General features: G+C 41.3%; 1 long non-coding RNA gene and 1 pseudogene across 1 annotated transcript in view; both read right to left on the bottom strand.

The window, feature by feature from the left end:
• Positions 1 to 22799, bottom strand: part of LOC146894853 (uncharacterized) — a 37428-nt gene that overhangs the window by 4723 nt on the left and 9906 nt on the right. Inside the window, exons 2-3 of the long non-coding RNA XR_015001262.2 lie at positions 19440 to 19580; positions 19025 to 19199 (exon numbers count right to left, since the gene is read on the bottom strand). This is a non-coding gene — a long non-coding RNA (uncharacterized LOC146894853). The remainder of the gene's footprint in view (positions 1 to 19024; positions 19200 to 19439; positions 19581 to 22799) is intronic.
• Positions 2603 to 4795, bottom strand: LOC148122046 (ATP-dependent RNA helicase DDX18 pseudogene; annotated as a pseudogene).

Genomic DNA, 22799 nt, shown 5'->3' with positions numbered 1-22799 from the left:
TGCTCACTTGGAGTTTATCAAAGGAAAATTTCAAATCTACAGAATGATTTTCTCTGACCATCTTTCTGTATAAAACTATGATAGGTAGACTACTGCTGTATTTTAGCAAAATTCACACGAAAATGAATTTCACAAAGGAGAATTTTATCATTGTAACAGGCTACTGTCATTGTACCCTATTGCAAGTCCAGGAGCATCAAGATCAGGTTTGTCATAGAGCCTTTAGAATAAAACATGCAATAGTGGGCAGATTTGGTCATTTGATCAACTTTGGTGAAAGATCCATTATCTACATATTAAGTGACATTTCTGTATTCATATGATTTCAAATTGATCTGTATATTAAAGTATCTATTTGTCTGTCTATCTATCTATCTATCTATCTATCATCTATCTATCTATCTATCTATCTATCTATCTATCTATCTATCTATCTATCTATCCATTGTTTTCAAGCCAGGGTTTCTCTGTGTAACAGCCTTGGCTATCCTGGAACTCACTCTGTAGACCAGGCTGGCCTGCCTCTGTCTCCCAAATGTTAGGATTAAAGGTGTCACCATCATGTGGCTAAAGCTTTTATTTTTAAAGTTTTATAAGCTTTAGCTTCTGTCAATCTATGAAACATTCAATGAAGACTTACTCATACTTCCATATGAACAAGCAACATCCAGGGGCTAGTGAGATGGCTCAACAGGTAAGAATGCGTGCTGCAAAAGACTGAGGATATGGGTTCAAATCTCCACATCCATGTAAAAATCTGTGCATGGGGGCAGACACAAGGGGACCACTGGGGCTGGCAGGGTATCAGCCTAGTTTTAGGTTCAGTGAAATACTTTATCTCAAGTGAATTAGGTGGAGAGGGAACGAGCAAGACAACAGGTGTTCCCCAGCAACTTCCATTACATATGTAATGGAACCTACTGTACCCTGTGCCCATACATCACGGGGTGGGGGAGAGGGGGGAAGGGAGAGACAGAGGGAGAGAGACAGATACTGAGAGAGGAAGAGGGAGAACATTGTCAAAGACAAAATGATTTGTCCGGACAAATTGCCTGTCTAGAAGGTTAAACTGTCAGTCTTGCAATATACATATATTTACTACCTGAACTGAAAAAAATCCGCTACCTAAAATAAGACAGAGGATTCGTTGTGCCCTCTCTAATGTCTCTCTGGTTGAAGACTAAGCGTATTGTATCCAGTCCCTTGTCTACACCTGGATGAAGTAGTTTGTCTCTATAAACTGATAAAGGAATAGCTGATACCCAAAGATTCTGGCAAGGATCACCCTAACCCCACCCCACCACTGTGTGTGTGTGTGTGTGTGTGTGTGTGTGTGTGTGTACATGCATGCACGTATACATACATATGTACTGATGTGTACCCATACATGTGAAGGACAGAGGACAACCTCAGAATCCTCCTTCCCAGACATCAACAACCTTATTTAGTCCAGATGGGGTCTCTCATTGGAAACAAGGAGACTCTTTTGGGCTGGCTGGCCAGCAATACCAAGGCATCACCATACCTCTGCATCCCCCGTGATAGATTACAAGTGTGTAAAGTCATACCCGGGTTTTTACTTGGGTGCTGCAGTTGAACTTAGTATCCCAAGCTTATAGAAAATATACTTCATTGACTGGGCTGTCTCCCCAGCACCAATCATACTTTTGTAGCAGAACCTGAAGGCTTGTCAAATCCTTCAGTTAGACAGTTAAAACAGCACTATTTTCTGAACTCTTTTGATTTTGTGGTTCTTTTATATATTTTTAATTGATATTTATTGAGCTATACAACTTTCTCTGCTCCCCTACCTGCCTTCAATCCTCTTCCAAGGTCCCCATGCTCCCAATTTACTCAGGAGATTTTATCTTTTTCTCTTTTCTACTTCCCATGTAGATTAGATCTATGTAAGTCTCTTTTAGTGTCCACATTGTTGTCTAAGTTCTCTGGGATTGTGGTTTGTAGGCTGGTTTTCTTTGCTTTATGTTTAAAAACCACCTATGAGTGAATAATGTGATAAATGTCTTTCTGTGTCTGGGTTACCTCACTCAAAATAATACTTTCTAGCTCCATCCATTTTCCTGCATAATTCAAGCTGTTGTTACTTTTTTTTTCTGTGTAGTACTCAATTGTGTAAATGTACCACATTTTCCTTATCCATTCTTTGGTCGAGGGGCATTTAGGTTGTTTCCAGGTTCTGGCTATGCCAAACAAAGCTGCCGTGAACATAGTTGAGCACATGTCCTTGTGGCACGATTGAGCATCCTTCAGATATATACCCAAAAGTGGTATTACTGGGTTTTGAGGAAGGTTATTTCCTAATTTTCTGAGAAATCACCACACTGACATCCAAAGGGGTTGTACCAGCTTGCATTCTCACCAGCAATGCAGAAGTGTTTCCCTTTCCCCACAACCTCTCCAGCATAAGTTGTCATCAGTGTTTTGATCTTGGCCATTTTTTCAGGTGTAAGATGAAATTTCAGGGTTGCTTTGATTTGCATTTCTCTGATGATTAAGGATGTTGAACATTTCCTTAAATGTCTTTCGGCCACTTTAGATTCCTTTGTTGAGAGTTCTCTGTTTAGGTCTGTACTCCTTTTTTTTTTTTTTAAACAATGACACGTTTTTTTATGGGAGTATTTAAAAATAAAAATTATCATTCATAGTAAAGACAAAAAGATCCTAAAGGTGATTTTAAAAAGTTCCTTCTTAAAGAGAAAGGGGAAATTAGGGCACAGTCCAGGTGGACAGCCATTCCCGTCAATGAGAAAACTGCCTGCGGTCCGTTGACTTCTTGCTGATGTGTTTAAAGATCTTGGACTTCTCCACTTTCTTTGTTTTCTGGTAGCCAAATCCACCGCCACCTCCTCTCTTTTTAAGCTTGCCATCATTGCTGTTCACGTTCAGATCAACGAAGGGAGGAACCTTAAAGCCAAAGGACAGAGCCACCTGAGGCAAGTTTAAGTTGTTCACATCAAAGATCTGCTTGAGAGAGTGGGAGTCGTAGGCTCGTATGTAGGACTTGTATGCTTCCTGTGCGGACTTATGGAGAAAATAGTTCTTTTCGATCAGCTTTTCCAGCTGAGACTGAATATCAGAAACTTTAGACCAGGAAAAGTCGAACTGATTCAGTGGAACCTTGGATTGCTTCAAGTAACGAAGGAAACCCAACTCTTCAGGGCGCAGGATGAGCAGGGCATGCCCTCTTCCGTTCAGGCCCCGAGCCGTTCTACCCACACGATGAATGTATTTCTTGGGGTCATCGGGAGGGTCATACTGAACAATCCAGTCGACTTCAGGGATGTCCAGCCCTCTGGCTGCCACATCTGTGCATAGCAGTATCCCTGAATCTGCGTTGCAGAATTGGAAGAACGTGGTTGTTCGCTTATTTTGCTTTTGCCTTCCATGGATGGCCAAGACAGGCAAGTCGATGTAGTTCAGTAGCTCGTAGTGGTATTTCACAGACATCCACGACGAAAAGAAGACCATCACTTTCTTCTTCTGGTTCTTCTTAAGGACTGTGAAGAGCAGAAGGAACCTCTTCTCAGAGGGACACACAACATAGCCCTGCTCAAGTCCATCCACTGTGGCAACCTTTTTATCGTCATCAACACCCACGTACAATGGCTCCTTTTTCAGAGAAATTCTTGCCAAGTCTTCAACTTTTCGAGTTTGTGTGGCAGAAAAGAGCATTGTTTGCCTGCGTACTGGCAAAAGTTTAATAATTTGCTTTAATTCTTCTTCAAATCCAACATCCAAGATACGATCAGCCTCATCAATAACGAGACACTGGAGGTTCTTGTACATGAACCCTGGAGTATTCTGCATGTGGTCTAGAAGCCGGCCGGGGGTGGCCACAACAATGTTGATGCCATTGGTGAGCTTCTGCGCTTCGGCAGACCTGTTACTGCCACCCATGATCAGCCCGTACGTGTGAACGTGGTGTGTCATCAGCTCCTTAAGAACACCGAAGGTCTGCATGGCCAGTTCTCTGGTCGGAGAGAGGATCAGGACGCCCATTCCATTCCTGGGCATGAACTTCAACTTCACAATGAGCTCGATCACAGGGATGAGGAAAGCCAGAGTTTTGCCACTGCCGGTTTTAGCAGCTGCTAGAAGATCCCTGCCTTCCAGAAGTGGCCTGATACTTTTATGTTGGATCTCAGTCATGCGCTTGAAGCCCATTTCTTCTATAGCCTTCAGAGTGTTTTCATTGACGAGGTTAGACAAGGAAGCAAACGAAGTGTCCTCAAAAGCCCCTGTCAGCCCTAGGGGCAGGCTGGGCACTTCCTTGTCATCTGCCTTCTCCACAGCATCTTCTGCTTCCTCAAGAGCCACAGTGCTTTCTTCAGTTTTTGCTTTTTTGGTGTCAGGCTCCGTGTCATTCGCCATTTTCCTCTTTTTCTTCTTCTTTTTCTTTTTTGATTCTGAATCAGGAGATGGTGTTGCTGCTTTTTCTCCATTGGTTAAAGCGGTAGGTTTCTGGGGTAACCTTTCAACTTTTGAGTTTTCCGCTGTCTCTTCAGGCATGCCTCCACTTTGTGCTTCTGCTGAGCCCACCTTCACAGCACGCTTTACGGCTTTCTTAACTTTTCTGACCTTTACCTCTTCTTTGGGCACATCTTCATTGGAAGGTTGTGATAGGCTCGTGTTTGATGCTTCTTGCAGCTTCAGATTTCGCTGCTGCAGCTTGATGTTCCGCTTCTCGATCTTCTTGCGCAGGAGTTTCATCTGTAAGTGCGACATATTTGCAGAGCCGCGCTAGCAGGTTGTACTGAGCAGTGGCTGCACGTGCGCAGTTCCTGTACTCCATTTTTTATGGGATTATGTGATCTTTTGGTGTCCAATTTCTTGAGTTCTTTGTATATTTTGGAGATCAGACCTCTGTCTGATGTGGGGTTAGTGAAGATCTTTTCCCATTCTGTAGGCTGTCGTTTTGTCTTGTTGACCATGTCCTTTGCTTTACAGAAGCTTTTCAGTTTCAGGAGGTCCCATTTATGGTTTCCCTCAGTGTCTGTGCTGCTGGGGTTATATTTAGGAAGTAGTTCCCTGTATCAGTGTGTTCAAGTGTACTTCCCACTTTCTCTATAAGGTTCAGTGTGGCTGGTTTTATGTTGAGGTCTTTGATCCATTTGGACTTGAGTTTTGTGCGTGGTGATAGATATGGGTCTATTTTCATTCTCTTACATGTTGATATTCAGTTATGCCAGCACCACTTGTTAAATATGCTTTCTTTTTTCCATTTGATAATTTTTGCTTCCTTGTCAAAAATCAGGTGTTTGAAGATGTGTGGATTGATATCTGGGTTTTTATTCGGTTCCATTGGTCCTTCTGTCTGTCTTATGCCAATACCAGGCTGTTTTCAGTACTGTAGCTTTGTAGCAGAGTTTGAAGTCAGGGATTGTGATGCCTTCAGAAGTTCTTTTATTGTACAGGATTGTTTTGGCTATCCTGGGACTTTTGCTTTTCCGTATGAAGTTGAGCACCATACCGTTCTTTCGAGGTCTTTGAATAATTTTGCTGGGATTTTGATGGGCATTGCATTGAATCTGTAGATTGTTTTTGGTAAGATTGCCATTTTTAATATGTTAATTCTCCCTACCCAAGAGTATGGGATATTTTTCCACTTTCTGGTGTCTTCTTCAATTTTTTCTACAAAGATTTAAAGTTCTTGTCATACAAGTCTTCCACTTGTTTGGTTAGAGTTACTCCAAGATACTTTATGCTATTTGTGGCTATTGTGAAGGGTATTGATTCTCTGATTTCTTCCCCAGCCCTTTTATCATCTGTGTACAGGAGGGCTACTGATTTTTGAAGTTAGTCTTGTATCCTGCTGCATTGCTGAAAGTGTTTATGAGTTGTAGAAGTTCCTTGGTAGAATTTTTGGGATCATTTATGTAAACTTTTATATCATCAGCAAACAGTGAGAGTTTGACTTCTTCTTTTTCCAATTTGTATTCCCTTGATCTCCCTTTGATGTCTTATTGCTCTAGCTAGGACCTCAAGAACTATATTGAATAGATATGGAGAGAGTGGACAACCTTGTCTTGTTCCTGATTTCAGTGGAATCTCTGGGAGTTTCTCTCCATTTAGTTTGATGTTGGCTGTTGGCTTGATGTATATTACCTTAATTATGTTTAGATATGTTCCTTGTATCCCTGCTCTCTCCAAGACCTTTATTATGAAGGGATGTTGTATTTTGTCAAAAGCTTTTTGGCATCTAATGAGATCATCTGATTATGTGGGTTTTATTTTTCAGCTTGTTTATATGGTGGATTACATTGACAGATTTTTGTGTGTTGAATCATCCCTGCATCTGTGGGATGAAGCCAACGTGATCATGGTGGATGATGGTTCTGATGTGTTCTTGGATTTGATTTGCTAGTATTTTATTTAGTATTTTTGCATCAATGTTCATGAGTGAGATTGGTCTGTAATTCTCTTTCTTAGTAATATCTTTCTGTGGTTTGGGTATCAGGGAAATTGTAGCCTTATAAAAAAAAGTGGCAATGTTCCCTCTGTTTCTATTGTGTGGAATAATTTGAGTAGTATTGGTATTAGTTCTTTTTTGAAAGTCTTGTAGAATTCTGAGCTGAAACCATCTGGTCCTGGGCTTTTTTTGGTTGGGAGACTTTTGATGATTGTTTCCATTTCTTCAGTAGTTATAGGTCTGTTTAATTTGCTTATCTGGTCTTTATTTAAATTTGGTAAGTGATATTTATCCAGAAAGTTGTCCATTTCCTTTAAGTTTTCCAATTTTGTGGAGTACAGGTTTTCAAAATATGACCTGATGATCCTCTGTATTTCCTCCATGTCTGTTGTTATGTCCTCCTTTTCATTTCTGATTTTGTTAACTTGGATATTCTCTCTCTGCCTTTTGGTTAGTTTGGATAAAGGTTTGTCTATTTTGCTTATTTTCTTGAAGAACCAACTCTTTGTCTCATTGATTCTTTGTATTGTTTTCTTTGTTTCTATTTTGTTGATTTCAGCTCTCAATTTGATTATTTCCTGTTGTCTAGTTCTCTTAGGTGAGTTTGCTTCTTTTTGTTCTGTTTTCACATTTTCTGTTAATTCACTAGTGTGGGATTTTTCCAGCTTCTTTATGAAGGCATTTAGCGCTATGAACTTACCTCTTAATACTACTTTCATCGTGTCCTATAAATTTGGGTATGTTGTGTGGTCATTTTCATTGAATTTTAGGAAGTCTTTTATTTCCCCCTTTATTTTTTCCTTGACCCATTGATGATTCAGGTGAGCATTGTTTAATTTCCATGTGTTTGTGGGTTTTCTGGAATTAGTATTGCTGTTGACTTCTAGTTTAAACCATGGTGATTTTTCTTTTTGTATTTGTTGAGGTTTGTTTTGTTACCAAGTATGTGGTCAATTTTTGAGAAGGTTCTATGAGGTGCTGAGAAGAAGGTATATTCTTTTCTGTTTGGATGGAATATTCTATAGATGTCTGTTAAGTCCATGTGAGTCATAACATTTGTTAGTTCTCTTATTTTTCTGTTCATTTTTTGTCTGATTGACCTGTCCAGTGGTGAGTGGGAGTGTTGAAGTCTCCCACTATTAGTGTGTGGGGTTTAATATATGATTTAAGCTTTATAAGTGTTTCTTTGACATATGAGGGTGCCCTTGTATTTGGGGCATAGATGTTCAGTATTGAAATTTCTTCTTGATGGATTTTTCCTGTGACTAATATGAAATGACCTTCTTTGTCTCTTTTGACTGATTTTAGCTTGAAGTCTATTTTGTTAGATATTAGGATAGGTATACTTGCTTGTTTCTTAGGTCCATTTGATTGGTATATTTTCCCCCAACTCTTTACTCTGAGACAATATCTGTCTTTGAGGTTGAGATGCATTTCTTGTATGCAAAAGAAGGATGGATTCTGTTTTTGTATCCAGTCTGTTAGCCTGTGCCTTTTTATAGGTGAGTTGAATCCATTTACATTAATGGATATTAATGACCAGTGGTTGCTATTTCCTGTTCATTTAGTTTTCATTGTTGGTGATGTTAATTTGTGCGTTTTTCTTCTTCTGGATTTGCTGTAATGAGATCATCAATTGTCTGTGTTTTTGTTGGTGTAGCCATCTTCTTTGGGTTGGAGTTTTCCTTCTAGTATTTTGTGTAGCGCTGGGTTTGTGGCAAGGTATTGGTGAAATCTAGATTTGTCATGGAATATCTTGTTTTGTCTTTCTATGGTGATTGACAGTTTTGCTGGGTATAGTAGTCTGGGCTGGCATCTGTGGTCTCTTAATGTCTGCATAATCTTTGACCATGACCTTCTGGCTTTCATTGTCTCCAATGAGAAGTCAGGTGTAATTCTGATAGGTCTACCTTTATATGTTACTTGGCCTTTTTCCTTTGCAGCTCTTAATATTCTTTCTTTACTCTGTATGTGTAGTGTTTTGATTATTATGTGGTGAGAGGACTTTTTTTTTTTGATCCCATCTATTTGGTGTTCTGTAAGCTTCTTGTATCTTCGTAGGCATATCTTTCTTTATGTAGGAAAATTTTCTTCTATGATTTTGTGAAATAAATTTTCTGTGCCTTTGAGTTGAACTTCTTCTCCTTCTTCTATACTTCTTATTCTAAGATTTGGCCTTTTCATGGTGTCCCATATTTCATGGATATTTTGGGTTAATCTTTTGTTAGATTTAATGTTTTCTTTAACTGATGAGTCTATTTCCTCTATTGTATCTTCAGCACTTGAGATTCTCTCTTCCATTTCTTGTATTCTGCTGTTCATGCTTGCATTTGTGGTTTCTGATCTTTTTCTCATGATTTCTGTTTCTATAATTCCTTCGACTTGTGTTTTCTTTATTGTTTCTATTTCAGTTTTCAAGTCCTGAATAGTTTCTTTTATATGTTTGATTTATTTTTCTTGTTTTTTTAAAAAGTGATTTGCTGATATCTTCTTTTTTTTTTTGTTTTTCCCTCCATTTCTTTAAGGGAATTTCTCATTTCATCTTTAGGAATTTCAAACATTCTCTTGAGGTTATCTTTTAGGTCATTTTCTTCTGGTTCATCCATATTCAGTTGTTCAGGTCTTACTTTTGTAGGGTCTTTAGGTTTTACTGGTATTGTGTTGCTCTTTGTGGTGTAGTGTGTGATCTTACCTTTTCTTCTCATCTTTTCCTCTAATAGGTATGGTTGAGGCTGTCTGAGATTCTGTTGAATAATCTTCTAAGTGCCAGTGAATCCAAAGCTCATATGGTTGTTCCTTGTAATACAGTCAGTGTCACAGTTCTAGTTACCCCATTAGTTACTCCTCTTCCTGGAGGTAACTCAGTTTTCCTGTGCTTTGCTCTGCTCCCTTGGAGTTTGCTGTTTCAGGCCTACTTTGCCCTAGGCTACTGGCTTTGATCTGTTTATGCAAGTCCTGGTCTGGATCTCCTCCTGCAGAAGTCCCTGGTTTGGAGTTGGACCTGTTGTGGTGGAGATCGCTGACTCTGGATCTGGTCTTTGGCTCAGTCCTGATTCACTAGTGTTCCAGGAACTCGGTTGGCTCCCAGGACTGGATTTGCTCCTGGCTTCTGCTACTGGTGAAGCTTGTCTTCTCAGGCCCTCTCCATCCTAGGTGTCTCCTTCAGTTCCACTCCTGTGGAATTTGTTGTCCAAGGTGGAGTTCCTTGCCTCAGGGCAACTTTGACTTAGGTTACTGGCTTTGATCTATATCTGTAAATCCTGGCCTGGATCCCCTCCTGCAGAAGTCCCTGGGTTGGAGTTGGACCTGGAAAGTTTTCTGGTTCTGGTCTACTGCCTTGGAGGTCCCAGGCTCGGGTGGGCCCAAACTTGCAGAGGACCTGCTTACTTCCTCAGAGGTCCCAGACTCACACATGATCCTGCCGAGATCTCTGATTCCTGCCTATTCCCTCAAAGGACCCAGGTTCACTCTTGCCCAGACTGGCAGAGGTCCTGGCTAAGGCCTAATTCCTGGGAGGTCCTAGACTCTCACCCAGACCCACTAGGGTGTTGGTTGAAGGTCCCGGATTCACATCTCTGGCTCTGGCTCACTCACTCAGCAGTTACTCCCCTGTACCTGTTCCGGTGGAGACCATTAACTCTGGATCTGGTTGCTGGCTCAGTCCTGATCTGCCTGTGTTCCAGGACTGGGTTTGCTCCTGGCTTCTGCTCTTGGTGGAGCTTGTTCTCTGTCTGTTCTAGGTAGCTGGTTCAGTCCCACTCCGGTTCAGGTGGAGATCACAGACTCTGAATCAGGTTGTTGGCTCAATCCTATAATGTGACTATAGAGGACACCCAATATACCTGGGTAAGACTCTTTCTTTTATTTACATAAAGATATTACATATATCAGGGACCAAAATTAAATAGCCAACATTTTTCAGACAACATAATTTCATATTTTAAATGTATTAAAAACATTTTCTTTTAAAATTCTGAATTTTAAGAACATTAGGAAACAATTTTAGAAACAATATAACTGCAACTTACACTTGATTTCCTCAGTTCCTTTGAATCCTCAGTAACTCTGAATCTTGTTTGTTAATGTCTCTTTAGCAATAATGCACCCAACCATATTACCTCAATCACCTGAGATTATTTTTTAATATATATTGTGTGTGCATGTTCATGAATGTGTGTATGTATATTTGCGGCATGTGGTGTGTCGTATTTGTGTGTATGCCTTTGTGTGTGTATTGTGTGCTAGTGAAGGCACGTGGTGCCCCAACATGCATGTGGAGGCCAGAGGACAGCATTGTGGAGTCAGTTCTATCCTTACACGTTGATGTGCAGCCCAGAGATCAAAGTCACACCATCGTATTGTTGAGGCAAGTTCAACTACAGCCACCTCATCTGTCCAGCCTCCTTTTTCTTCTATCCATACAGCATTGTCAATAAAACTGCAGCTCATTGGTCAAATAAGATACTGGCCAGGGAACTCAGGGTTTCCTCCTACAGCACAGATATTGCATATTCTGTCTGCCATACCCATCTACTGGTGGGTGCTGTGAATTAGAGCCCAGGTCTTCATTCTGTTTGGCAAGCACTTTACCCATTGAACAGTCTCCTCAAAACAGTTTTTGAAATAATTTTAGATCATGTGACCTAATTTCGGTTCTATCTTTGTTAAATCTTTGTTAAGCACTCCAACAACATAATGGCTTTAAAAAACCCCTTGTATAATTTTAGCTTCTTTGTCAAAAATCAGGTGTTCATAGGTCTGTAAGGGAGCCATTATGGGGTTAGCGAGAAACCTGGCACTAGAGAAATTCCAAGGAATCCACAAGGATGACCTCAGCTAAGACTTCTAGCAATAGTGGAGAGGGTGTCTGAACTGCCCTTCCCCTGTAGTCAGATTGATGACTGCCTTAATTGTCATCATAGAACCTTCATCCAGCAACTAACGGAAGCAGATGCAGAGATCCACAATAAGCACTGGGCTGAGCTCCTGGAGTCTAGTCAAAGAGAGGGAGGATTGATAATATGAGCAAAGGGGTCAAGACCACAATGGGGATACCCACAGAAACAGCTGACCTGAGCTAGTGGAAGCTCACTGAGTCTGGACTGACAGCTGGGGAACCTGCATAGGACCAAACTAGACCCTCTGAATGTGGGTGACAGTTTTGTGGCTTGGGCAGTCTATGGGGCCACTGGCAGTGGGATAATGATTCATCCCTAGTGCATAAACTAGCTTTTTGAAGCCCATTCCCCATGAAGGGATACCTTTCTCAGTCTAGACATAGTGGGGGCGGGCCTTGGTCCTGTCTCAGAGTGATGTGCCAGACTTTGTTGACTCCCCATGGGAGGTCTCTGAGGAGTGGGTGGCATAGGGAGAAGGTGGGAAGAGAGGGAACTGGGATTGGTATGTAAAATAAAAAAAGATTGTTAAAAAAAAAACCAAACCCTTACTGCTACTCAGACTAATGTCATTATTTTCAAGTTCCACATTGCAGTATCGACTCGTTCTTACCCAGCCTGTGGGACTGCCATGCTGACTCCACGCTTACGCTCTGCCATGGGCCTCACTATACTCACACCCCATTTAATTATTAAACCCTCACATGCACGTGGGTAATAAGGATTCTGCCAGCTTGAGAATTAAGGCACTTGAGTACAAATCTCATTTCTGCCACTCACTATCTCCACATAAGTTACTTTAGTGTGTTTGAACAACCATTTAGGCAGAATATCACACACGAGTTGAAGTGTTAGTATCTGCTGTTTAATCTCTAAAAGTCATGAAACTCTGGATTCACTTAATCTGTCTGCATAAGATGAACACTCAGTTCCAAGAAATGAAAAAAAAAGTCATAGAAGAAAATATAAAAATAGGTACAAAAAAATTAAGTAATGGGAATCAATTTACCTCAAGATCCAGCAATACCACTGTTGGGTACATACCCAAAAGATGTTCAATCCTACCATAAGGGCATGTGCTCAACTATGTTCATAACAGTATTATTCATAATAGCCAGAACCTGGAAACAATCTAGATGCCCCTCAACCAAAGAATGGATAAAAAAGTATAGTACATTCTAATTTTTAAGTGAATGATTACTATAATACAAGTAAAAGCAACATATTTCCCATTTCCTTTACATGATTGAACATTTTATATGTTACACCTGAAAAACAAACTTTTCCCAGGACCCACATACATTCATGTCCAAGCAACTTGTTATAGACTAACAGAGTGTGAGCAAGCAAAACATTTTTCTTAGCCACTTCTTTTATCAGCAGGCTGCATTTTGTGGTTACAAAGAAAGGGCCAATCACTTTATTTTTCATCTCAAAAGGTAATTAAAAAACTTTTAAAAGAATCACAATTCTAAACTTTTAGTTATGAAAAACAGTTAGATCTACTTTAAATCCTCAGAGTGCATTCCCACTCATCAACAGTTTTTATGACAGGGAGCTGAGGGCAGAAATGGGTACAAGAAATTAGTTATCACCTTTGCTCACCAACCCATCCTAGCAGGAGAGGTACACCAGCCAGCAACAGACAGGCTACCGTTGTTTTTGTGCCCTGACTTCAATGAGTACTTTGATCAACTATTACAAGTGCATGTTTATAAACTTTAAATTGTTCCACAAGATTTTCTACCTCAAAGCATTAAGAAAAGCAGCTTAGCCTAAACTTGCAGCATTATTTAAAGCTTTGTTTTAGCTCTGGCGAACAGTACAACCTGTGAACATATCTCCCAATAGTAAAAGAACTTGAGCTAGCCTAGCTTCTAGGACTCGTTTTTTCCCTTAATCATTAACTTAAGCTACAGTCTTTTCATCTTCTCAATAAACTCATAAATCCTAGCTGTGTGACACTTCTTTGTTCTTATGTCCTGCCCTTTGCAGTTCCTGCTTTATCAGGAGTGGGGGCAAACACTATATCCTACCTTTACCTATATTAATTTTCCCACTAAACTAACCTGTATCATAATCCCTTCCTCTATTTGTTAGAAACCCCTAAACATCAAAATTCTATTTAAACTAACACTATTACTATATAAAACCATCAGTTAAACAGTACAGCTTAAGATCAAATCACCTTCATAATAACCCACAGGTAAAAATGCTCAGTAGAACAGGATATTTCTATGAGATAATCCCACTACATTAAAGGCTGTGGGGATCCCCTACACCCACTCACACCATTCCAGATGCCAGAGAAAAATGGCAGTGACAAACAGGTAAAGGCACAGCAGTAGCAAGAGACATTCTGGGGCGAAAGCCTATCTGAGATTCACCCACTTCCTAGTGGGCTGATCTCCCAAAGCTCAGTTGCCACCTGCTGCTCCTCTGACAGGGCCTCCTGAAGCACAGATAGTGACTGAGTATTTGGTTTCTTGTTTGTTTGTTTGTTTTTGTCTTTGTAGGCCTCAGTTACTTACTGTGTTTTTTTTTATGATTTATTTCTTTTCATTTTATGTGCATTACTTTTTGATGAGGGTGTTGGATCCTCTCAAACTGGAGTGGATCCAGACAGCTGTGAGCTGTCATGTAGGTACTGGGAATTGAACCCAGGTCCTCTGGAAGAGCAGTCAGTGTCCTTAACCTCTGAGTCATCTCTCCAGCCCTACTTACTGTGTTTTAACATCTGTATTTTATCTAGGTAAAGACTTCTGTTCAGTACTGTCATTCATTTCTAAAGACAGAGGAAAAATAAGTTTTGTAATAACTATATAGTATTCTGGAATGCCAAGAGGGATGGCTTTGTTAAATGTGTTTCTTGGAGAGTGCCCTTGGAATGTATTCTAGAGTGAATATTCATTTATAGGCCATTAATACATTGAGAATTCTTATTATATTTCACTATATATTTGAAATGCAAGGAGAAGACAGGCATTTATCAAAAGTTGATGCCTAAGTGAAACTCTGTGGACAATGACCATGATCCTAACTGAACACTATTAAACTGCCAATGCTGGGATCATGAATGGCAATGTCGAAGAACTAGCTCCTTCCCCCTTTTAGTACTAACAATGTTAGAATGATGCTCAAGACCGTGACAAGAACTATGGAAAGATCCCTCCACCGGCAGGTCCACCCCCTACAGGGCCGCCCCCCACAGGTCCACCCCCACTGTACCTCTGCAGTGAGGGAGCAGCAGAGAAGCAGCCCTGGGGTGGAGCAGCAAGCTCCCACAGGAAATGGATTTTAATATGACAGGAAATATATTTTAATATATTTACACACACAAACTACTGATTCACTCAAGCTTTTACTGTATATCAAGTGTTCGACTAGAATCTCTAGCCAGTTCCCTCTTCTCTCTTTCCAAACCTTGCCCTCTCAGAAAAATGGCCAAAAAGTTCAGTTCCAAATTCTTGGCAAAGGTGGGTGACTCCTTCCCTGAAGCTACCAGCTGTCCAATCCCCATCTAAAGTGTTATAATTGGGCAGACACAAGCTGGGCGGTGGTGGCGCATGCCTTTAATACCAGCACTCAGGAGGCAGAGGCAGGCGGATCTCTGTGAGTTCAAGGCCAGCCTGGTCTACAAGAGCTAGTTTCAGGACAGGCGCCAAAAACTACAGAGAAACCCTGTCTCAAAAATCCAAAAAAAAAAAAAAATTGGGCGGACACATCATCATCCCATCCCTAAGGGTATATATGCTCCCTCCTTTAAATCGGTCAGGTGATATTTTTCCTGCCCCTTCTCCTGCCTCGATCTCTGGGGACTGGAGGAGTCACTGGGAGCTGCTTTTCCCAGAATAAACCTGATCTTTTACTTTTTAATTCGGCTTGGCTTGCTGTATTTTCAGAGAAACCTATTATCAGAGCACAGAAAACCTATGAAACAGTGCTCCCCATAAAGAGATTAAAAGTAGTTCTGATTTTTCTTCATTGAAAGTGTGTAAAAACCCAGTATAACCTCCTGGTATTTTGCATTATTTGGGTTGAGTATTTGTCCTAACAAAAAGTGGGCTGGGATTGTGACCATGTGGGAGGCCCTCAGTCAATCTTCATCCTCACAAATAAAAATCCCATAATATTCATAACCAAGTCTTGAGAAAACAGACCGCTGTGTTATAATAATATTGAGTCCTCATTTCCTCTCCTCTGGAAGAGCGTCAATGGGATTCATCCAGAGCATTCACTGCCTAGTGTGGTTGTCAATGTCCACTTAGATATGAAATATTGTAACGACAATGCTGAAACTGCAAACTCTGCAGAATGTTTCTTCCATGGTCACAGAGTCTCTCCAGACTCAATGGACCAAGGGCGTGCGGTTTGTGCTGGGCACAGTGGATGGTATCATTTTGTTCATGTGGCAAATCACTATGCAAATCATGTAGCATATGAACATATTCTATGCTAATTAGCAAAACAAAATTTTTGAAAAAGGGCTGGAGTGTGACCAATGGCGAGAACTTACTTGGAGTGCTCACAAAGCCTTGTGTTCATTCCTCCCGCACTGCCGACAACAAAAATACATTGAGTTTTGTTTTTATTCTTCTCTCATACAATACATCCCACTGCAGCTTCTCCTCCCTCCACTCCTCTCAGTTCTCCTCCACCTCCCCTTTCCCCCAGAACCACTCCACACATCATCTCCCCACAGAAAAACAGCGGGCTACCCAGGCACTTCAACCCAACATAAAACAACAAGATACAAGACTAGGCACAAATCCTCACTCAAGGTGGGCAAGGCAACCCAGTAGGAGGAAAGGGGTTCCAGGAGCAGGCAAAAGACACCCTCACTCCCACTGTCAGGAGTCCTACAAAAGTCCCAAGCCAATAGCTGTAACACAAGGAGAGGACTGAGCGCAGACCCCATGCCGCTCCGCCATTGCCGTCTCAGTCTCTGTGAGTCCCCATGAACCCTGCTTAGTTGATTCCGTGGACTATGCTCTCTCCCCGTGTCCTCGATTCCTTTAGCTCCCTCAGTTCCTCCTCTGCTTCTTCTATGGAGTTTGCCCCTCAGAGGGACCCGATAGAAACCTCCAACCTGGGCTCTCCACCTAATACTTGGCTGTGAGTCTCTGCATTCGCTCCCAACAGCTGCCAGAGAAAGCCTCTCTGTTGACCTTTGGATTAGGAGGGTTACAGCAGTCTGGTTCTACCCTAGGTCTCTGGACTCCGCAGCCCTCCCCTTCCTGGCCATGCAGGCAGTGTCAGGTATTGGCTTCCTCTAGTGGTGTGGGTCCCAAATTAGACCAGCCATAGATCGGCCCCTCCCACAAGTTCTGCACTACCATGGCCCCAGCACGTCTTGCAGGCAAGAATGAATGTAGTTTTGTGTCTGGCTTGGCGTCCTAGTCCCATTCCTGGAAACCTTGCCGGGAAGATGGACTGTTCAGGCAGCATATCCTCCATTAGTTGGAGACCTAGCTACCCTTGTAGATTCTAGGGAGTTTCCACGGTCTAGGTTTCCACATTGCCCCCAAATGCCCTCCAATTTCAGTCGTCTGTTCCATGTTCTCTTCCCCACTTCCCCCCACCACGGACCCGCAACCTAATCCCTCGTATTTCCATCCCCGACCCGCCCCAGTACACCTGCAAAAATCTATTCTATTTCCCCTCTCCAGGGAACCACCATATTGATCTCAATAGTGGCTGTACAAGTTTGCACTCCCACCAGCAATGGAGGAGTGTTCTGCTTGCTCCAGATCTTTGCCAGCATGAACTGTCACGTGTTATTTATCTTAGCCATTCTGAGAGGTGTAAGATGGAATCTCAAAGTAGTTTTAATTTGCATTTCCCTGATGGTTAAGAATATTGAAGATTTCTTTAAGTGTTTCTTGGCCATTTGAGAGTCCTCTACTGAGAATTCTCTGTTTAGATCTGTGCCCATATTTAAATGGGATTGTTTGGTTTGTTGATGCCTAGTTTCTTGAGTTGTTTATATATTTTGAATATTAATTGTCTATCGGGTGTGGAGTTGATGGAAATCTTTTCCCAATTTGTAGGTTGCTGATTTGTTCTAGTGACTGTGTCCTTCCACTTACAGAAGCTTTACAATTTCATGATGTCATATTTATTAATTGTAGATCTTAGTGACTGCTTGATTGCTGCTCTGCCTGGAAATTGTCTCTTGTGTCAATGCATTCAAGGTTGATCCCCACTTTCTCTTCCATCAGGTTCAGTGTATCTAGCTTTATGTTGCAGTCTTTGATCTACTTGACTGAGTTTTGTGTAGATTGACAGATGTGAATTGATTTGCATTCTTCTACATGCAGACATCCAGTTAGATCAGCATCATTTGCTGAGGGTGCTTTCTTTTTTCCAGTGTGTATTTCTGTCTTCTTTATCAAAAATCAGGTGTCCATAGGTGTGTGAAGTTATATCTGGGCCTTTGATTCAGTTCCATTGAGCCACCTGTCTGTTTTTATGCCAATACCATACTTTTTTTTTATTACTATAGCTCTGTAGTGCAGCATGAAATTAGGGATGGTGAGACCTCCGGAAGTTCTTTTATTGTTCAGGATTGTTTTAGATATTCTGGTCTTTTCCCCATATGAAGTTGAATATTTTCCTTCAAGGTCTGCAAAGAATTGTGTTGGAATTTTGATGGGGATTGAGTTGTCAGTAAATTGCTATTTTTACTATGTTAATCCTACCAATCCATGAGTGTGGGAGATCTTTACATCTTCTGATATCTTGTTCAAATTCTTTCTTCAAATCCTTAAGTTTCTGGCATACAAGTCTTTCACTTGCTCAATTAGAGTTAGCCCCAAGATATTTTAATTATTTGTGGCTATTGTGAAAGGCATTGTTTCCCTTATTTCTTTCTCAGTCTGTTTGTCATCTGTATATAGGATGGCTGTTGACTATTTTTGAGTTAATCTTCTATTCAGTCACTTCACTAAAGGTGTTTATCAGCTGTGTGAGTTCCCTGGTAGAAATTTTGAGGTCACTTATGTGTTTTACATATCATATGCAAAATAATGATACTTTGACTTTTTCCTTTCCAATTTGTATCCCCTTGATCTCCTTTAGTTGTCTTATTACTCTAGCTAAAACTCCAGTACTGTATTGATTAGATATAGAAAGTGTGGACAGCTTCATTTTGTTCCTGATTTTAATGAAACTGCTTTGAGTTTCTCTCCATTTAATTTGATGTTGGCTGTCGGGTTGCTGTAAATTGCCTTTATTATAAGGAGGTATGTTCATTATATCCCTTTTCTCTCCAAGACTTTTATCATGAAAGAGTGTTGGATTTTTGGTCAAAGGCTTTTTTGGCATCTAATGAGATGATCATGTATTTTTTCTTTCAGTTTGTTTATAACATTGTAACAGGGCTTCATAAACTGTAGAGATACAGCGGTTACCACCAGCCTCATCTGAAACAAATCTCTAGATTTGCTAAATTCTGATTGAGAAAAACCCTACTTATATCACTGATATCAGCATCTATACCTGCATATGCACCCCACACACAAATGCACAAGCGTGACCATGTATACACACACAGTATCAATATTTTAAGTAATGCCTTTGATGACTGACCCATTTCAAAGTATTTTCATCCAGTAAATTTTTGAGCTTCTGTATGTAGAAAACGGAGCCGTGTGCCACTGTTAGAAGTGCATTGGGAGTGGGACCGAATGATTTTTACCTCTGTTCTTGCTTCGCTATCTGCTCTGTGTTCAAGCAGTTGGTTAGCTAACGAGGTGTTTCCCATCTCCACACCATAGTGGAAGGTTGTGTTCCCATGGGAAGCCACGGCTCTGGATCAGCACCATGCTTCAGGAATATGGCCACACATCCCTCCCACTGTCTTATCGGGCCGCCTGTAGGTATTTTACAAAGAAACACATTATCAATTCAAGGAAGTTGAGACAAAGATTCCAAAAATTTCACTGAATAGTTACCTTTAAATGAGATAAATTTCTGTGCTATATGGATATTACTCTCTCTTTTGATACTCAAGTGTCCTCAGTTAAAAATCTCTCTGTCTCAGCCTCCCAACACTAGCATCACAGGTGTGTATTACCACACCTAGATATCCTAAGCATCAAAATCAAATCCACCTCAACTGAAGCTGTCGTCCGCGATCTACTTTAATGAGAGATGTGCAGTAGTCGTCATTGCGGGCAGTATGTTACATTGCTTCCCTGTCAGAAGAGTCATCACATCTGGGTGGTCATAGGTGCAGGAAATGCAGAACAGTCCTGAGAAAATAAAGGGACATTTTAGGAAATGACAAAATGCTCTATCAAAGCCTATTCGTCCATACAACTCTGAATATTAGGCTGTAATTCCTTTTCTTCGAAGAACGAGGACACTCTAGGATACATTTCTTTCTCTAGTCATGTGTTTTATTTGCAGTGCTAGAGGTATCTCACATGGCTGTGCCTTTCGAGGCAAGCGCCTACCAGGGAGCTACATTCCAGCTCAGAGCAGCTGGCTGAGTGAAGGGAACATGGCCTTTAGAGTTCACTCACCTTGGATTTGAATCCTGTCATCTGTTAACCTGCCAGCAACTTCTTAGGCTTTCTACTGGCTCAGCAACTCAGTTTCCTCATCTGTACAATGGGTATTAGAAATACTAGTTACAGGACTGGAGCAATGGCTGACTAATCTTGCAGAGGACCTGAGTTCAGCTCCCAGCACCCATATCTGGTGACTCACAACTGCCTGAAACTGTAGCTCTGGGGGATCTGATGGCTCTCGACTTCACGGTGTACATATAGCCCTCCCTGACACATATTCACAGTAGTTATGCCACCTAGATGGCTTTAAAACTACCAGTAAAGTGCTCTAAAGGAGGAAGAGCAGGTGGTGTATTTGAAAACCAGGGGGAAAGCTTTATTTCTCATTAAAGATATCTTGAATGCTACATGGTACACAAGTTCCAGATGCCTGGGAGACCGAGGCAGGAAGAAAGCCCAACATCTTTTCCCCTATCTCAGAACCAAGCTCCAGAAGGTAATGCTTCTCCCATGCTGCCCCCTGCCTGTCCCCAATAACTGCTGCTTCTCCTATTCCTCACTCATCCCAGACCCACCACCCATCTGTCTCTTTTGCCTGTGTCACCAGTGCTGTATTCTTGGAATGTGAGGGAGTGCTCCATGGTTGCCCCAACACCAACGTGGTTGCCCCAGCACCAACACCTAGCAATCTTGTGGAGCAGTCCCACTGCAGTGTAACTAGTGAGGTATCTGGGCACTGGGTGGCTGACACCACTAGCACACCTGAAGCCCAAGTAGGTAGTTGCACTACTTTGAGGACTGAGAGCCACCTTGAATCTGGACATCAGAGTTAATGTCTTCTGTTAATGAGGCCAAGGGCCTCCCAGGTTCTTCCCCTGCCTCTTTCAACCCTAGGTCTTTGAAGGTAAGTCAATTCTCCTTCTGCTCTTCAAAGAACATCCTACTCCCAGAAAGGCTGGTGGTTCCTTACCTGTCAGTGCATTTTGTTACCTAGAATCATGGCTAAACACAGTAGACTTGTGCACAACTCTAAGTGGTTCAGTATCCATCAGTGGTCTATTTCACGGCCAAGCCACACCTGAAGTGTTTGCCACAGGTGCTCATATGTGTGCCTCAGACACTGGAGACAGGAGCCTAGCCCGATGAACACAGGATCTGCACAAAGCCTGCTTGCAAACGCATCTCTGGAGCATACACCTGGAGCAGGGTGATGGTCCAGATAACAGACTGTGAATACAACTTCCTGGGGTCCCTGTGTTTGGATCTTGCAAAGTCCCATTTTTCTGGACTGATGCTGACCCACTATTCGGATTGCTTACTTTCTTAGTATTTTTTGGCATTTGGTAGGTGTTGCTCATTCCCACCCCTTAAGTTAAAGATTGGCATCTCCCCGTTACTTGTTTTACTTGGATTCTTAGGAGCACACGTGTGTGCTCACAACCACACACACACACACACACACACACACACGCACATCTTCACTGGTGTTTAATTTAAACCTTACCTTCCTCAACTCTTGGCTGTGTCCAAGTTTTGAAAAATTCTATGGACATTACAGAGTTTGACAGTTTGCAACTAAATGCTCCTTAATGATGGCTCTTTCTTTCGTTTTTGAGATTTTACTTATTTTTTATTTTTTGTGGATATTTTTTCTGCATGCTTATCTGGGCACCGCCTGTGTACCTGGTGCCTATGGAGAAAAGGGTGCCAGATCCCCTAGAACTTGAGTTAGAGACAGTTGTGGTCATTGTCAACTGTCATGTGGGTGCTGGAAATTGAACTCCAGTCCCCTGGAAGAACAGCTAGTACTCCTAACCAGAGCGACATCTCTCTGTTCGCTCTTTCTTTTTGATGATATTCGGAATGTACTTTAAGTTACTTTCAGGTGTGTTCATTGATAACGTTCAGAAACACAGTTCATATTTATGCCTTGACCTCATAGCTTGTAGTGTTGCTGAACTTCTTATTTTATACATCATGAAGAATTTCCTTTATTATACACTATTATGTCTTGGGTATTGAGATAAAACTTTACTGTAACAAGCCTTTTCTTTTAGGTCACCAACCAGCTCCCAAGTCATGACATGGAGACTTATTGTTCGTTATGAATGCTCAGCCTATCTTATTTATGTTCCTGGCTATCTCTTTTAACTGAAATTAACCTGTTTCTTTTTATCTACCTTTTGCCTTGGGGCTTTTTAAATCTTTCTTCCTTCTGTATGTCTTACTTTCTTTATTATTATTATTATTATTATTTTATTACTTTAAAAAATACCAATCCAAATTCCCACTTCCTCCTTTCCTCCAACTCCTCTCCCACTCCCTCCAATCCTGAGAGGGCAAGGCACCCTGTCCTGTGGAAAGTCCAAGGCCCTCCCTACTACATCCAGGTTGAGCAAGGTATACATCCAAAGAAAATAGGATCCCAAAAGGCCAGTTCATGCAGTAGAGACAAATCCCAGTGCCATTGTCATTGGCTCCTCATATACACATATCATAACATACATACATATATACCACATACATACATATATACATACATACATACATACACACATACATAAACACATACACACACATACACACATACAAACATACACATACATACACACACCACACACCCATACACACACGTACACAACACACATACATACACCACACACACATAGATACACATACCACACACATACATACACACACCACATACATACATACACACACAGACACACCAGGAAATTTGGAAGTACAGACATGAAGGACACACCTGTACTACTTTAGATATTAAGTCACACATCCTGGCACAACCACACTCTGTCATGATATACAATGCGTTTTATATGTTACTATGTTCAGTTTGGTAGTATTACATTGAGTACATCTTTGTCTACATTCAAGAAGGCAGTTACTCTGAGATCTTAGTTTCTTTTGATGCTTTTTCATAGTTTTGTGTAGTGACAA

Source organism: Myodes glareolus, chromosome 5 (genome assembly GCF_982192425.1).
Source record: "Myodes glareolus chromosome 5, mMyoGla1.1, whole genome shotgun sequence".
Lineage (NCBI taxonomy): Eukaryota > Metazoa > Chordata > Mammalia > Rodentia > Cricetidae > Myodes > Myodes glareolus.
The sequence above is the reverse complement of the archived record's forward strand: the minus strand, read 5'-3'. Positions and strand labels throughout refer to the sequence as shown.